Here is a 14,067-nt window from a genome sequence, read left to right on the forward strand (position 1 = left end):
TTGGGGATTAAACCGGGGGAGGGATGCTGCTGGGGAGGCAGATGTGTTGCCGGGGATCAGGCAGAGGGCAGCAGGGGCAGGGCTGGCCGAGGGAGGCTCCGAGCGCTGTCCCGGGTACGCTCGGGCTGTTCGGGGGCTCTGGGATCGGGGGGCGGCTCCGTTTGGGGCGGGGGGCGCAGCAGCGGCGGCCGGCAGGGGGCGCCAAGGGGAGCGCGGAGGGGGCGTGGTCGGGGGCGTGGCCAAGCGGCAGGGAGGGCTCGCAGGGGGCGTGGCTCGGCGTGGGGGGCGTGTCGCTGCGGGCGGTGGGCGGGGCCTGTCGGCGGCGGCGCGGCGGGGCCGGGCGGGCGGGCGGCGAGCGGCGGCCGCGCTGTCAGGCCGGTGTCGGTGTGATGAAGATTGGCGGGCAGGTAGGGCTGTCACTCACGGCGGGGCCGCCGCGCGGGGGCGGGCGGAGCCGCGGAGCCCGGCGGACAAAGCGGCGCGGGCGGCGGGGCACGTGCGGCGGCGGCGGCGGGGACACCCCCCACCCCCCATCCCCTCCGGTGTGGGAAGTAACTTGCCGTTCCCGCCGCCTCCCCGGCCGTGCGGGGCCGGGGCAGCGCGGCTGTCCGTGCCCGGTGTCCGGTTCCCCCTGCGGGTTGCCCTCCGGCCGTGCCGCTGCGGTTCCCCGCCGTGCCCCCCTCGGCCGGGCGCGGTGCTTTTGGGGGCACGCAGCGATCGGGGCGGGCTGCACCCCCCGCTCCCCATCCCCCGGCCGGCTGCGGCCCTCCGGGGGAGTCCGGTGCCTGCGGGTCGCGCACCCCCAGCCCGAAGGCTGCAGCCCCCCCATACAAGTTGCAGCCGCCGCTCGCAGAGCCGGGAGGCTGGCGGGGCTTTTCGGGGAGCCGTACCCCATGGCCGCTGCAGCCTCCTCCCGCCTGCCGTGCTTGTAGCGGGGCTGCGACCCCCGGCCGGCTGTAGACCCCGCTCCCCTTTCAGCGCCCCCGCGGGGGTCGCAGCCCCAGCCGTGAGCGGGGCCGGCCGCGGAGCTTCGAGCGCGGGGAGCGCTCCCGGCGGGGCTGCCCCGGCCCTCGGGCCGCTCGCTGAGCCCTCCCCGGGGGCTGCAGCCCCCCGGCCCCTTGCGAACCTCCTCCCCTCAGCCCTCTCCCGGGGATGCCAGCTCCCCTCAGCTGGTCACGGCTCCTCGGGGAGGGCTGGACCCCCCCTAGCTGACCACGACCCCCGTGGAGGGCTGGAGCTCCCTTAGTTGGTCACGGCTCCCGGGAGGGCTGGAGCCCCCCATAGCCGGTCACGACCCCTGGGTAGGGCTGGAGCCCCCCAGCTGGTCACGGCCCCGAGAAGGGCTCGCAGCCCCCTCAGCTGGTCACGACCCCCGGGAGGGCTGGAGCCCCCCAACTGGTCACGGAGCCCTCTCAGAGGGCTGGAGCCCCCCAGCTGATCACGGCTTCCCCGGCGATGCCAGCCCCCCTCGGCTGGCCACGGCTCCCCCTCAGAGGGCTGGAGCCCCCTCAGCTGGCCCCGGGGATGCCAGCCCCCCTCAGCTGGTCACGGCCCCCGGGAGGGCTGGAGCCCCCGGCCCGGGGCGTTCTGTGCCCGGGAAGTTGCCCCGATCAGGGAGCCTGGGGGGCTGCAGCGGGCGGTGCTGGGGGCGTTTCGTTTATCTGCAGCATCCCGGCCGTGCAAAGCACCCGGTGAGCTCGGGGTGCCCCCCGGGGCAGCGCTGGGCCGGGGCACAGCGGTGCCGCCCCGCAGGGCCTCCCTCAGGCGGGCTCGCCGCCAGTGCCCGAGCGTGGCCCTGGCAGCAATGCCGCATCCCGCCGGCTCTCCCGGGACAAACCCCCGTGCTCCCCGAGATCCCCCGGTGCCGCCTTCTCCTGGCGCACCCCAATTCCCCCAGGGCTCCCCCTTCCCCCTGGAACCCTCCGCGGGACCCCTTGGCAGCTCCCCCCATCCCACAGCGTTGGATGAATACTCCAGAAATCCCTTTTAGTGGCTCTGCAGCAATGCAGGGAGGGCTTCTACATAATAATAACCATAATAATAATAATAATTGTGATTTGAAATATATCCTGCAATTTTTTATTGCATTTCCGTCTGCGGGAGGGTGGCTCCGCCGGTGGCATTGTGCAACTCAGGGAAGTTTTGCCGAGCTTTTTGGGGTGTCCCTCCTCTTCATCCCAGCCCTCGCCAGGTGTCCAAGCTCAACTTGGGCTCGGGCTCTTTGTTTGGGCTCTTCCCGGTTTTTCTCGCTCCCAAGGATCTCTTTTCCCACTATCTCGCCGCCCACCGGGTAACGGGAAACCCTAAACCCGGCAGGATATTTTCAAACTCCCAGCCGGGGAGATTAGATGGAGGAAAGGGGGGGGATGGATTATTTTTGGCTGGGATGCGGGACAGCTGTCTGCCGGGGAGAAGCAGAAAATAGAAGAGGAAATGGCTTAATTTGGCTTTTTTCAACTTATTTGGCTTTTAAATCCTGGAAGGTTTCGGGGTTGGAGTGGGGAAAAGCAGAGTGTGGCTCAGAGGACGTGGATTTGATGAAACTTTTGGACATCGTACCTCCAAAACTGCTGACTCGGTGTGGTTGGCATCATCCCCTTGTGGAAAAGTTGGGAAAAAAACACCCCAAAACCTTTGGGGTTTGATATTTGGGGGGCTCTTTCCAACCTCATGTGGATGGGGAGAGGGATTTGTATGAATTAATTGGATTTTGGGAGATTTGGGTGAAAAAGCAGCAGCTTGTTTTGGGTTTAAGCTATATGGAGCAGACAGATGATGGGATCAGGATTCCCCCTTATTTTTTTTCCCCTCCTCCCTCCTGTTTCATTTAACTCCCTGCACTGAGATTCCTTCGTTAGGAGCAAAAGTTAATTGCTTGAGGCTAATTACAGCAGAGGTTAATAGGGGAGCTGGCAGTGTCAGGAAGGGAAGGAGATGCTCTGTTCCTTAGCATCCCAAAATTGGCCTTTTTAAGGCATTTTGCAGCCCTTGCCCCCCAAAGCCAGCCCATAAACCCCTTCACTTTAACCTGAGATCTTGATAATATTAGATATTTATTTATAAATAACATGAAACACTCCCTGATATCATGGGGTGAGGGAAAAAATGAGGGAGAAAAGTGATGCTGAGTTTATCCACTGGAACATATTCCGTTTTCCCTCCATCGTTTTTGGGAGGGGGAAAATAAAGGAAATATCATTTTTATGGAAATTTCCCTTACTTTTAGGAAATTTCTTTTTTTAAAAAGTTATGCCTTTTTAAGGGAATTTTTTTTTTTTTTTTTTTTTAAGGGAAAAGTGGTTTTTTTAAGGAAGTCACCTTTTTTTTTAAGGAAATCTCATATTTTCCTTAAGTTTTTTTTTTTTTTTTCTTTAAGGAAATCTCATCTTTTTATCTTTTTTCCTTAAGTTTTTTTTTTCTTTTTTAAAAGGAAATCTCCTCTTTTGGATTAAGTGCATGAAGCTGTATAAGGAGAAGAGTGTTTTACCCCTCTGGCACATCAGGAATAACTCTTGTTCCAACTCAGGGATAAAACAAGACCCTCATGGGGCAGCTTTGGATTTTGGCTTTTCCAGGGAACTTCTGAATTTTTGTATTTTTTCCAAGTTGATGAATATCACCTATAAATTTCTGAGTGATAACAGGGTTTTTATCCTCCCACAAAACTTAAGTATTGGTTTGGTCCTGCTGGGAAGAGCATCCTTCATCCATCCATCCTCATCCTCAGGGGTGCAGGACTGCACCTCTGGGTACCATCATCATCCTGGTTGGGTTTGTGGGATGGATTTTTGGGATATTTCCTGAAATCATGGAGAAAATGACCCTGGGGGCTGGGACAGCCCAGTTTGGTGTGATTTTCTGGGAGCTGCTGTGGCTTTGGAGGAGTCAGTGAGATGAGGAAAGGGGATGGGGTGGGATGGGTGCAAGGAGCAAAGCCCACACTTCCTAAAGCCAGGAGGCAACTTTGGCCACTCCAAGGGGTAAACTAAGGGAGATTTGGCATCTGCAGCCCTGGTGGAAAACCAGATCAAGCATCAGGATCATCTTTGTTTTAGGCTGATACATCCTGTCCCCTCTTATTCCCCATCCTCACCTGACTGTAGCATGTGGAAATCTGTGGGATCTCAGCACCTCAGGACGGAGGTGCAGAGTGGCTGAGACCACCCTTGGGGGGCTCGGGAGTCCTGGAATGTTGCCAGAAGTGTCTGGTGGCTGCACTTTGATCCTGCACAGGAGACGACACCTGTATGAGGATGGGAGGATTTCGCTGGGTGAATGGTGAAGGGATAAGTTAATTAGAGTGTGAGACACAGGGTTTAGGATTTCTGTACAGGGGGGTCTAAAGAAGTAAGATGGAGGAATTGGGGCGTGTCCTCTTCTTCTTCTTGGCCTCCATCTTCTGTGGTGATGGTGGCACTTTGGGATTGGTTATTACTAAAAGTGCACTGGTTAATAAGGGTAAGAGGTATTGGGGAAAAAGTATAAATATTGTATACGTAACTTTGAGTATAAAGATAGGTGACCGCCCAGGGGCTTGGGGAGTGTGCCCATGGCTGGCTGCTGTGCAGACCTCTGTCGGGCCGAGAGAAAATCTTTTAGATAAACAATTAATAAACACCGAGACCGAGAAAAGATCTGACGTCTCTTCTCGTCCTTTGAAGCGCGAGCTCTTCGAGGCCATCCCCGAGCCTTTCCAGGCCACCTAAACAGCCGAGAAACCGACAGAAATCTGATTTTTTGGGGTGCTAGTGGGATAATTTACTGGACCCAGACAACTCCCAGTTCCATTTAACATCCCGTGCACTGTCAAATACTTGATTCCCAAACAATTTTTGCCCCCACCAAAGAGGGTGTTAACAAATGCCCTCTAATTAGCCCCAAAATAAATTAATTCCCAGCGTCATTAGCCAGATCATTAAGATGCCGGCTCCAAAGAAGAATCCGGAAGGGTGGGAATTAATCCTCAATTAAATTTAAACTCGGCTTTATCTCTGCCTTGACAGGACTGGGGGGTGCTGCAGGTGATGCCCATGGGCAAACCCTGATCCCAGTGGGATGAGGCTGCCTTTGCCCAGCTGTGCTTTGCAGCTGGATAAATAAGAAGGGAATTTGGCCTCAGTGCTTCCCAACTGCTTGATTGTATTTTATTTTTTTGGCTTTTCCTCTTCCAAGGAGGAACACAAACCCTGGGTACTCCCAACTCTGGTTATTTGGTGTTTGTGAAATAGTTGAGTTGCAAAAAACCTTGAAATCCACCACTAAACCCCTTCCCAAAGCACCATGTCCACAAGTTTTAAGAATTGTTATTTACTTATTATTTTATTTTAATTTCATTTTAATTTATCTCCATTGGGTCCGGCTGTGAAATCCACCACTAAACCACTTCCCAAAGCACCATATCCACAATTTTAAAGAATTGTTATTTACTTATTATTATTTTATTTTAATTTAATTTTAATTTCATCTTTTTTGTTTTCTTTTTATTATTTCATCTTATTTAATTTTTTGGTTTTGTTTTCTTTTTATTAGTTCATCTTATTTAATTTTTTGGTTTGTGTTCTTTTTATTTTAGATTAACTAGTTTAGTTAATAAGCACTTAGTGAGCTCTGGGTGCTTATTATTGTTTTATTCTGTTATTGTTTTATTTTATTATTGTTTTATTTTATCTTATGGTTTTGTTTCATTATTGTTTTGTTATGGTTTATTATTATTTATCACTGTTTATTATTGTTTATATTATTCATTATTGGTTTATTATTTATTATTGTTTATTATTGTTTTTATCACTCTGTTTTTGTTATTGTTTCATTTTTGATCTTAATTTTTTTTTTAAACTTTCATTTAATTTTTTCTGCTTTATCACTGTTTGATTTTTTACCTTGACTTTCATTTTCCAGGCCATGTTTCCCTCACCTTTTCAGCATCCTGTGCCACCTGTCCCATACCAAATAAAAACCCAAATATCCAGCCACAAACCCTCAGGTTTAGATTTACACCCCAAAAATCAGATTCTTTTGGTGCAGGTGGAGTAGAGAGAGTGAAACCCAACTTGTTTCTAGGGAAAAAAAAAAAAATTCCCCCCTGATGTTCAATCCGGAGCTTTTGGCTTTACAAGGTGTTACAAAAACGATGAGAAATGTTATTACTGAACGAGAGTTTTTGGCCAGGTTTTCCCTTCCCTGCCTGTGCTGGCTGCCTGGAGCCCTGCCAGAAATCTCAGAAAGCCAATTAAAAATAATCCCAATTTTGGCCCAGCCTTGGGAAGCTTCTATTTTATTTCTTGCCCCGTTTCGTGTTTGGTTGAGGATGTGTTTGGAGGGAGCAGGAGCAGCCTCAGCCTCCCCAGGCCCCTGAGCTCCTTCAGCCCCTGGAAATTTTTCCATCTCAGAAAAATCTGATTTTGTTCTCCTTTTTCCCATTTTCCCCTCCTTTCCCTCCTTCCTCTCCCCCTTTTCCCTTTTTCCCCACTTTTCCGCTTTTTCTCCTTTTTTTTTTTTACAATTTTCCTTTGTCTTCTTTTTTCCCGTCTTTTCTTTTTTCCCCTTTTCTCTTTGTCACTATTTCCCCTTGTGTTTTCTCCTTTATTTTCTTTCTCTTTTTCCTTCTTTTAAAATATTTTCCTTTCTCTTGTTTTATTTTTCTTGTTTCCTTTTCCCTTGTTTTATTTTTCCCTTGATTGTCCTAATTTTCCCTCTTTACCTTTTACCTTTCCTCTTTACCTTAACCCTAAACCTTTTAAAAATCTTTTCCCCTTTTTTGCTTTGTTTTCTTTTCTTTTTTTTTTTTTTCCTTTTTTTCCTCCTAAAAAAAGTGGAATATTTAATATTTTTTCCCCTTTTCCCCTCTGTCTTTCTCACTCCTATTTTTTCCATTTTCTGCCCTTTTAAATTTTCTTTTTTTTTTGGCTTTTCCTCTTTCCCTTTTTCTTCTTCTTTATTTTTTTGAACTTCTAGTTTTTCCTTTACCATTTTGCCATTTTTCCTTCTTGTTTCCTCCTTTTTCCCCCTCAATTTTGGCAGCCCAGCCCTGTCCAAGCAGCACACCCAACATTTTCCATCCCATACTCTCTGATACCCCCCTCAATACCACCAGCAAGGCAAAACTTGGCCAAATAATGAAAAAAAAATTCCAATATTGAATTTTAGCAGATTCCTTTCCATCACCAGATCAGCAGTGCGTTACTCCCAGGATTTTTAGTGGAGCCTCTCCCATCTCCATCACTCCCAGGTACATGGAGGGCACTTTATGGCTTTATAAACCCTTCAAATATTTTTATTTTTAAACACTATTTGAAGCTTCCAAGGCAAATTGGAGAATAGCAATTACCAGCTCCTGGATCCCTGGGTGAATTCCCACGGTGCTGCTGGATGTAAACCACTTCAGACATTTTTAATGCTCCTGAGCAATAAATTTAAAAGGGAATTTATTGTTCCAAGCTGCTAATTTCTCCATCCCAATGCTGCCTGTTGCCGAGCTGGGAGCCTGGATGGAGATTGTGATGCTATCCCAGAAAAAAAAGTCTTTTCCCTGCTTGATTTTTCTCCTTTCCCTTGTTTGATTTTCCTCCTTTTCCTGCTTGATTTTCCTCTTTTCCCTTGTTTGATTTTCCTCCTTTTCCCTGCTTCATTTTCCTTCTTTTCCTGTGTGATTTTTCATCTTTGCCCTGTTTGATTTTCCTCCTTTCCCCTTCTTGATTTTCCTCCTTTCCCTGCTTAATTTTCCTCCTTTTCCCTGCTTGATTTTCCTCCTTTTCCTGCTTGATTTTCCTCCTTGATCTTTCTCCTTTTCCCTGCTTGAGTTTTCTCCTTTTCCTGCTTGATTTTCCTCCTTTTCCCTGCTTGATTTTTCTCCTTTCCCCTCTTTGATTTTTTTCTCCTTTTCCCTGCTTGATTTCCCCTCTTTTCCTGCTTGATTTTCCTCCTTTTCCTTGTTTGATTTTCCTCTTTTTCCTGCCTGATTTTCCTCCTTTTCCTACTTGATTTTCCTCTTTTCCCCTGCCTGATTTTCCTCATTTTTCCTGCTTGATTTTCCTCCTTTTTCCTGCTTGATTTTCCTCCTTTTCTTCCTTGATTTTCCTCCTTTCCTCTACTTGATTTTCCTCCTTTTCTCTGCTTGATTTTTCTCCTTTCCCTTGTTTGATTTTCCTCCTTTTCCTGCTTGATTTTCCTCTTTTCCCTTGTTTGATTTTCCTCCTTTTCCTGCTTGATTTTCCTCCTTTTCCCTGCTTCATTTTCCTTCTTTTCCTGCTCGATTTTTCTCCTTTTCCTGTGTGATTTTTCGTCTTTGCCCTTCTTGATTTTCCTCCTTTTCCTACTTGATTTTTCTTCTTTCCCCTGCTTGATTTTCCTCCTTGATTTTTCCTGCTTGATTTCCTCCTTTTCCTGCTTGATTTTCCTCCTTTTCCCTGCTTGATTTTCCTCCTTGATTTTCCCTGCTTGTTTTTCCTCCTTTTCCTGCTTGATTTTAATCTTTTCCTGCTTGATTTTCCTCCTTTCCCCTGCTTGTTTTTCCTCCTTTTCCCTGCTTGATTTTTCTTCTTTCCCCTGCTTAATTTTCCTCCTTTTCCCCGCTTGATTTTCCTCCTTGATCTTTCTCCTTTTCCTGCTTGATTTTCCTCCTTTTGCTGCTTGATTTTTTTCCTTTTTCCTGCTTGATTTTCCTGCATTTCCTGCTTGATTTTAATCTTTTCCTGCTTGTTTTTCCTCCTTTTCCCTGCCTGATTTTTCTTCTTTCCCCTGCTTGATTTTCCTCCTTTTCCTGCTTAATTTTCCTCCTTTTCCCTGCTTGATTTTCCTCCTTGATCTTTCTCCTTTTCCCTGCTTGATTTTTCTCCTTTCCCCTCTTTGATTTTTTTCTCCTTTTCCCTGCTTGATTTCCCCTCTTTTTCCTGCCTGATTTTCCTCCTTTTCCTTGTTTGATTTTCCTCTTTTCCCCTGCCTGATTTTCCTCCTTTTTCCTGCCTGATTTTCCTCCTTTTTCCTGCTTGATTTTCCTCCTTTTCTCTGCTTGATTTTGCTCCTTTTCCCTGCTTAATTTTCCTCCTTTTCCTGCTTGATTTTCCTCCTTTTCCTGCTTGATTTTCCCTGTTTGATTTTCCTCCTTTTCCTGCTTGATTTTCCTTCTTTCCCCTGCTTGATTTTTCTCCCTCTCCAGGTCTTGTATTTTACTATCCCCTTCATCAGCTCATAATAAATAATTATAAATAATTGGCTCAGGCTTGGTGGGTGGAGGTCTCTCCTCCAGACCATCCTGCATCCCATGCCCCCATCCCACCTCTCATCCAATTTAGATAAAATTATTCAAAAAACCCCCCAAAAATCTGAATTCTGAGGAGCTGAACTTTGCTGGAGGAGTTAAAAACAAAAAAGAAATAAAAAAGAAATAAATTCTTATTATTTTTGATCTCAATCCCAAGACAATCCCATTTCTATAAAATGCCTGCAAAGGTCTTTTAATGCATTTATGGGCAGAAATTGGTTTCTTTACATCCTGCTGCCAGATCCAAGGTCTTGTAACTCCTGCAATTAATTAATTGCTTTAAAACAAAAAAATAATGAAGAGGGTAAAGACCAAACTTAACTATCATAAAAAATAAACAATAAAAAATAAATAGTAATACATACTCAATAACCAATAAAAAGTAAATAGTAAATAATTAAAGATAATAACGAATTAAATACTAAATGCTATCAAAGAGGTGTTTTCCTGTAAGGTGATGCTGATGGGATTTTTAGATTTAGATTTTTTTTAGATCCCTCTCCAACTTCAGGGATGCTGGTGCCAGTTTTGGGAGTGCCAGGGCAATTTTCATCGATGCAGTTTGAGTGATGCTCCTTCAATTTTAGGAATTATGTTACAACTTCAGGGATGCTCCTCTACCTTCAGTGATGCTGATCTAATTTTAAATTTCTGGTGAAATTTTAGAGATCCTGCTTCAATCTTAGGGGTGCAGGTGCAATTTTAAGGATGCTGCTGCAATTTTAAGGATGCTGGTGTGAGTTTGGTGATGCTGGTCCAACTTTGGGGGTACTGCTGCATTTTTAGGGATGCTGCTGCAGTTTTAGCATTGCTGGTGTGAGTTTAGGGGTGCTGGTACAATTTTAGGGGTATTGGTGCAGTTTTAGGGGTGCTGCTGCAATTTTAGGGATGCTGGTTCATTTTTAGTGATGCTGGTCCAACTTTAGGGATGCTAGCCCAACTTTAGGGGTATTGGTGCATTTTTAGGGCTGCTGCTGCAATTTTAGTGCTGCTGCTGCAATTTTAGGGATTCTGGTGCATTTTTAGGGGTGCAGATAAATTTTTAGGGATACTGATGCAGTTTTAGGGCTGCTGCTACAATTTTGGGGATTCTGGTGCATTTTTAGGGATCCTGGTGTGAGTTTAGTGGTTCATTTTTAGGGGTGCTCGTTCATTTTAGGGGTTCAGGTGCATTTTTAGGGATGCTGGTCCAAACTGAGGGGTATTGGTGCAGTTTTAGGGGTGCTGGTGTGAGTTTTGTGATGCTGGTCCAACTTTAGGGGTGCTGCTGCATTTTTAGGGATCTTCATGCAGTTTTAGGAATGCTGCTGTGAGTTTAGGGATGCTGGTGCAATTTGAGGGATGCTGCTGCATTTTTAGGGATCTTTGTGCAGTTTTAAGGGTGCTGGTGTGAGTTTTGTGATGCTGGTCCAACTTTAGGGGCACTGATGCAGTTTTAGGGGTTCTGGTGAGTTTTTAGTGATGCTGCTGCAGTTTTAGGGATCCTTATCCATTTTTAAGTGTCTCTCATCCAATTTTAGCAATGTTGCTGCAATTTTGTGGGTGCTCATCCCAGTTTGAGGCTTCTTGTGCAGTTCCAGGGATTCTGATGCATTTTTACCAACATTTGTCCATTTTTAGTGCTGCTCCTCCAGCTCCTGGCTGTGACTCCCCCAGACCAGGAACCCCCATGAGTTTATTCCCCATTCCCACTCTTTTCCCCCATACAAACCTGACCCCCTTCAACCCCACGATCTCAACCATCACTTTTTATCAAGTTTTTTTCACCCTTTTTGAGCATTTCAGTGTTTTTTCCTCATACCAGGAGCTTTTCCTTCTTTCCAACATCACCTTTGCCACCTTAATCCCACCCTGCACCATGCCAAATCATTCCTCCTTGCCTAAACAACCTCCAAAAGTTTTTTATTTTTTCTTTCCCTTTTAAATTTAACACCCCAAACAGTGGAGCTGAAGGTCCTGGTGAGAATATTTATGCTAAAACAACCAAATAAAACAATTTAGTAGCATCTTTAATAGCTGAGTGCCTGCTGGGTTGGGGTTCCAGCCTCTTCTGGTAAATTCTGGTGTAAATCTGGTGTAATTCTGGTAAATGTGTTGTAAATCTGGTGTAAATTCTGATAAATCTGGTGTAAATTCTGGGAAATCTGGTGTAAATTTTGGTGTCAATCTGCTGTAAATTCTGGGAAATCGGGTGTAAAATCTGGTAAATCTGGTGTAAATTCTCATAAATTTGGTGTAAATCTGGTGTAAAATCTTGTAAATCTGGTGTAAAATCTGGTAAATCTGGTGTAAATACTGAAAAATTTGGTGTAAATTCTCCTAAATTTGGTGTAAATCTGGTGTAAATTCTGGTAAATCTGGTATAAATCTGGTGTAAATTGGGGTAAATTTGGTGTAAATCTCGTGTAAATTCCAGTGAATCTGGTGGAAATTCTAGTAAATATGGTGTAAAATCTGGTAAATCTGCTGTAAATTCTGGTAAATTTGGTGTAAATCTGGTGTAAATTCAGGTAAATCTGATATAAATCTGATGTAAATTCTGGTAAATTTGGTGTAATTCTGGTGTAAATTCTGGGAAATCTGGTGTAAAGTTGTAAATGTGGTGTAAAATCTGGTAAATCTGGTGCAAATTCTAGTAAATCTGGTGTAAATCTAGTAAATCTGGTGTAAATTCTCCTAAATTTGGTGTAAATCTGGTGCAAATTCTGGTAAATCTGGTGTAAATCCAGTGTAAAATCTGGTAAATCTGGTAAATCTGGTGTAAATTCTCCTAAATTTGGTGTAAATCTGGTGTAAATTCTGGTAAATCTGGTGTAAATCCAGTGTAAAATCTGGTAAATCTGGTAATTCTAGTAAATCTGGTAAATCTGGTGTAAATTCTCCTAAATTTGGTGTAAATCTGGTGTCAATTCTGGTAAATTTGGTGTAAATCCAGTGTAAAATCTGGTAAATCTGGTAATTCTGGTAAATCTGATAAATAAATTCTCCTAAATTTGGTGTAAATCTGGTGTCAATTCTGGTAAATTTGGTGTAAATCCAGTGTAAAATTGGTAAATCTGGTGTAAAATCTAGTGTAAATCTGGTGCAAATGCTGGGAAATCTGGTGTAAATTCAGGTGTAAATCTGGTGTAAATTCTGGTGTGAATTCTGGTAAATCTGGTGTAAATCTGGGAAGTGATGGGGTAAATCCCAACTGCAATGTGGGATTTGATTCCCTTAGCAGGATTTCCATCCCCAGCTGCTCCAGCCCTGCACCCACACCCCAGTGCTGCCCTGGGGGCTGCTCAGTGATAAACTGGGAATGTTCAAGGTAAAATCTGGTAAATCTGATAAATTTAAATTCTGGTGTAAATTCTGGTGGAAATCTGGTGTGAATTCTGAGAAATCTGTGGTAAAATCTGGTCAATCTGGTGTAAATTCTGGGAAATCTGGTGTGAAATCTGGTGTAAAATCTGCTAAATCTGGTGAAAATTCTGGTGTAAATGTGGTGTAAATTCTGGTAAATGTGGTGTAAATCGGGTGTAAATCTGACGTACATCTGGTGCAAATTCTGGTGCGGATTCTGGTGTAAATCTGGTGTGAATTTGGTGAATCTGGTGTAAATCTGGGCATTGACGGGCTGAGACCTCACTGCAAGGTAAATTCTGGTAAATCTGGGAAGTGATGGGGTAAATCCCAACTGCAATGTGGGATTTGATTCCCTTAGCAGGATTTCCATCCCCAGCTGCTCCAGCCCTGCACCCACACCCCAGTGCTGCCCTGGGCAAGGGCTCAAGGATTGGAAAGGGCTCAAGGATTGGAAAGGGCTCAAGGATTGGGAAGTGGCTGAATTGCTGTTCCAGCCTCTTCTGGTAAAATCTGGTTTAAATCTGGGGTAAAATCTGGTGAATTCTGGTGTAAATCTGGTGTAAATTATGGTAAAACCGGTGTAAATTCTGGTAAAACTGGTGTAAATTCTGGGAAATCTGGCTCCCCAATCCCCTGCAGCCCCCCTGAGCTGGGCAGACAGAATCCCCCCCTTTGTTTCCTGCTCCTTCTGGAGGCTGGAATGCTCAACAAGCCCCTCTTTGTGCTAATTGAATTAATGGCTGGGGCTGAGGGCAGTGGGGATGAGCCACAGAGGCCATAAATACCTGCTGGGGGGGTCTGGGGGGCTGCCAGCCCAGCAGCAACTCAACCAGCATCAAATTAATTCCAATTAATTGACTCAGACTAAACCCGATTGATTGATTGATTGATGCTCCGAAGCCAAAGGTTGATTGGGTTCTAATAGAGAATTATCAATGGATCAATTTGGAAGGGAAAGTCAGGGGTTGGTTTGCTCCTAATAAAAATTTATTGGCTGATTTGAGGTGGAAAATTGTGGGTTGATTGATTTATGGTGGGAAATTTGTTTGATTCCTAATAGAAAATAGCGGGTTGATTAATAGGAGAAAAATATGGGTTGATTTTTACTGGGAAATTATTGATGGATTTATAATAGGAATATATGGAAAGTTAAGGATTTTGTAATAGAAAGTAAAGGATCAGGTTGTGACAGAAAATTATTGATTTATAATAAAAATAGTGGTTGATTTATAATAGGAAATTATCATTTAGGTGGTTGATAAAAGGGAATTATTAAGCAGGAGAGCAGTGTGAGCGCTGGCCAGTTTTGGGGGAGGAAAATCGTGTCCCCCAATACAAAGTGCAGCTGGTGATCAACCTGTTCATGCATCCCTGAAGGAAAAGAACTTTTCTGATGCAAAATAAACATCCCAGTGGTGATTTCCAGGGAAAAACCCCACTTAGATACACGTGCACACCCT

The 14,067-nt window shown here is 45.4% G+C and overlaps 1 protein-coding gene across 1 annotated transcript in view; it reads left to right on the forward strand.

Annotated features, from left to right (window-relative positions):
- Window positions 1-364: 364 nt before the first annotated feature.
- PKNOX2 (PBX/knotted 1 homeobox 2) overlaps window positions 365-14,067 on the forward strand; it is a 108,217-nt gene continuing 94,514 nt past the window's right edge. Inside the window, exon 1 of the mRNA XM_058819063.1 lies at window positions 365-407. The gene's annotated coding sequence lies outside the window, so the exon portion shown is untranslated. The remainder of the gene's footprint in view (window positions 408-14,067) is intronic.

The sequence above is a fragment of the Ammospiza caudacuta genome, chromosome 23 (assembly GCF_027887145.1).
Source record: "Ammospiza caudacuta isolate bAmmCau1 chromosome 23, bAmmCau1.pri, whole genome shotgun sequence".
In the NCBI taxonomy this organism is placed as follows: Eukaryota; Metazoa; Chordata; class Aves; order Passeriformes; family Passerellidae; genus Ammospiza; species Ammospiza caudacuta.